Source organism: Vombatus ursinus, unplaced genomic scaffold, assembly GCF_900497805.2.
Source record: "Vombatus ursinus unplaced genomic scaffold, bare-nosed wombat genome assembly UNPS02013232.1, whole genome shotgun sequence".
NCBI lineage: Eukaryota > Metazoa > Chordata > Mammalia > Diprotodontia > Vombatidae > Vombatus > Vombatus ursinus.
In genome coordinates, this window is record NW_020953010.1 from 22,141 (window position 1) to 25,579 (window position 3,439).

At 53.4% G+C, this 3,439-nt stretch overlaps 1 pseudogene; it reads left to right on the forward strand.

The window, feature by feature from the left end:
- The first annotated feature begins 260 nt into the window (after positions 1-260).
- On the forward strand, positions 261-2,900 carry LOC114040484 (annotated as a pseudogene).
- Positions 2,901-3,439: the final 539 nt, after the last annotated feature.

Here is a 3,439-nt window from a genome sequence, read left to right on the forward strand (position 1 = left end):
ACTGTGACTCGGCAGAGTTCGGGGGAGTTGGCTCTTCAGGTTCAGATAGTTTGCGTAGGCGGTGAGTAGTAAGCTTCTAATGCCTGGAAACATAGGCAAGAAGCGGAAGGAAACTCAGGTTCTTTGCGCGCCGAAAAGAGTGCGACTGGTAGAACCTGCGCGAGCACATTCCTCGTGCAGTTATTGGCTGGGACTGTGTGTGCCGCTGTCGGCCAATGAAGAGGCTGGAGATCTGGCCACTGTGGGTCCGGTCGGCCCCCCCCCCCCCGCCCCCTCACTGTGCCCCGGGACAAGGCACAGACTGAGAAGCCGGCGAGCGAATCAAAGGCTCCCAGAAAGCGGAAAAAGCAATGTCCGACTTTGCGCCGAGCGCTCTAGCCCGAAACCTCCGAGCGCGGACCGACTGAAAGAAAGTTTCTCTGGAAGAACTACTGGGGCAAACTAGGTTAAAGAAGTTGCCACTGACTGAGATGGTCCCAGCTGCCGGGAGAAGCCGCCGGTTCAGCACTGGGAGAGTGGTGGGAGTCCTGCTTCTGCTTGGCGCCTGGGACAGCGTTTCCGCGCTCATCAGCTATGAGATCCCGGAAGAAAGGGCGAAGGGTTTCCGAGTGGGCAACGTGGTCGTCGATCTGGGCTTGGATCTCAGCAGTCTGTTGGAGCGCAGGCTGTTTGTGGCCTCCGGAACTGGCCGGAGGTTCTTTGAGGTGAATCGGGAGACGGGAGAGATGTTCGTGAACGAGAGACTGGACCGGGAGGAGTTGTGCGGGACACTCCCGTCTTGCACTGTAACTTTGGAGCTGCTAATGGAGAAACCCTTGGAGCTGCAAAGGGTGGAGGTGGTGATTCAGGATGTCAACGACAACGACCCCGCTTTCCCTACCAATGGAATGAAACTCGAAATCAGTGAGGCCATGGCGCCGGGGGCGCGCTTCCCTCTCGAGAGTGCACACGATCCAGATGTGGGAATTAACTCTTTACAAACCTATGAGCTAAGTGCCAATGAACACTTTGTGCTGAGCGTGCAGACTCGAGAGGATGGCAGCAAGTATGCGGAGCTGGTGCTAGAAGAAGCCTTAGATCGTGAGCATGAGAGGACCCTTGAGCTGGTACTGACAGCTTTGGACGGAGGAACACCAGCCCGTTCTGCTAGTCTCCCCATCTTAATCACTGTGCTTGATGCCAACGACAACACCCCCCAATTCAATCATTCTCTTTATCGGGCAAGTGTGCGGGAGGATGCGGCCCCAGGCACTCCAGTGGTACAAGTTCACGCAACAGATCTGGACGAAGGACCAAACGGAGAAGTCATTTACTCCTTCGGCAGTCACAATAGGGCCCGAGTGCGGGACCTTTTCTCTCTAGACGTCGTCACTGGAATGCTGACAATACGAGGGCGGCTTGACTTCGATGACACGAAGCTATATGAGATTTATATCCAGGCGAAAGATAAGGGCCCCAACCCCGAAGGAGCCCATTGCAAAGTGTTGGTTGAGGTCATAGATGTGAATGACAATGCCCCAGAGATCGTTGTCACCTCCGTGTACAGCCCGGTCCCTGAGGACGCCCTTCCAGGGACTGTGGTCGCCTTGCTCAGTGTGACTGATCTGGACTCCGGGGATAATGGCCTGGTGAGGTGCGAGATTCCATCTGGCCTCCCCTTCAGCCTCACTTCTTCCCTAAAAAACTACTTTACCTTGACAACCAGTACCTCCCTGGACCGTGAAACTGTTCCAGAGTACAACATCAGTATCATAGCCCGAGATGCAGGGTCCCCGCCCCTCTCAACAGTCACTACACTTAGAGTCCAAGTGTCTGACATTAATGATAACCCTCCACAAGCCACAAAGCCCTCGTACGATGTCTACGTGGAGGAGAACAACCTTGCAGGGATTGCAATCCTGAACCTGAGTATTTGGGACCCTGACGCCCCCAACAACGCCCGTCTATCCTTCTCACTCCTGGACCGAGGTCACCAAACTGGGCTGGTGGGTCGATACTTTGCCTTGCACCCGGACAGCGGCGTCCTGTCCGCCTTGGTGCCCCTGGACTACGAGGATCAGCGTGAGTTTGAGCTGACGGCACATGTCAGCGATGGGGGCAGCCCACCCCTATCCACCAACATTAGCGTGAACGTGTTTGTCATGGACCGAAATGACAATGCTCCTCAGATCCTTTACCCGAGGCCTGGTCAGAGCTCCACCCAGACCCTGCCTCGAGGCAGTGGTGCTAGCCACTTGCTTACTCGTGTAGTAGGCTGGGATGCTGACGCAGGCCATAACGCATGGCTTTCCTATAGCCTTCTGGGAGCCTCAAACCAGAGCCTCTTCACCGTAGGGCTCAGAACTGGAGAAGTCAGTACCACTCGACCAGTCCAAGACATTGACCCAGCATGGCATAAGCTGGAGATCCTGGTAAAAGACAATGGGGAGCCCCCTCTGTCCACTACCGTGACCCTGACGGTGTCAGTGACAGAAGTGTTCCCCGATGCCAAGGTCGAGTTCCCATCCGGATCGGCTCCCCAAGAGCAAAATAAAAATCTCACCTTCTATCTGCTTTTGTCTGTGATCCTAGTCTCCGTGGGGTTTGCAGTCACCGTGCTAGGAGTGATCATATTTCGAGTTTACAAATGGAGAAAATCAAGGGACCTGTACAGTTCCTCTGGGACTTCGCTATACAGAACGCCTGGGCCCTCCCTGCACGTGGATGCTGTCCGAGGAGGCCTGATGTCCCCCCATCTCTACCACCAGGTATACCTCACTACAGACTCTCGTCGCAGCGACTTACTGCTAAAGAAGCCTTGTGCTCCAAGCCCAATGGGAAGTCTCCAGAACACTCTACGAAGCTGCGATCCCACCTTTTATAGGCAAGTGTTAGGTGCTGAGAGCGCGCCTCCGGTCCAGGTAAGGGACAGTTTCTCTATCAACATTCCTAAATTATATACATTCAAACTACTGTATGATGCTCCTAACCTACACAATAAATCGGAAGAATTGAGGTTCTATTTCATCTTTTCTCCATGGAGAAAAAAAAGGCATTCATTTGGGAGATGGCTGGCCTGAGTCTGTGATCCTGGCATAATAGTTAAAACAACTAATCAATGTTCTTGTCCTCAAGACTATGCTCTGAAAATTGACCCCCAGGTAAAAATTGATGGTAGTCTAGGCCTGGACCAGTGTAAACTGAGAGTGGGAAAATGTGTTCGATATTTCCTGTAACCACGGGATCCCATTAGAAGAAAGACCATGATGTTGAGGAAGGCCCTGGATTTGAGTCTTAGCTCGAAGGAGCTCTCTCTCTCTCTCTCTCTCTCTCTCTCTCTCTCTCTCTCTTTGTGTGTGTGTGTGTGTGTGTGTGAGAGAGAGAGAGAGAGAGAGAAAGACAGAGACAGAGACAGAGACAGAGAGATACTGACAAGGGGGCAACAACACCATGGGCCTCA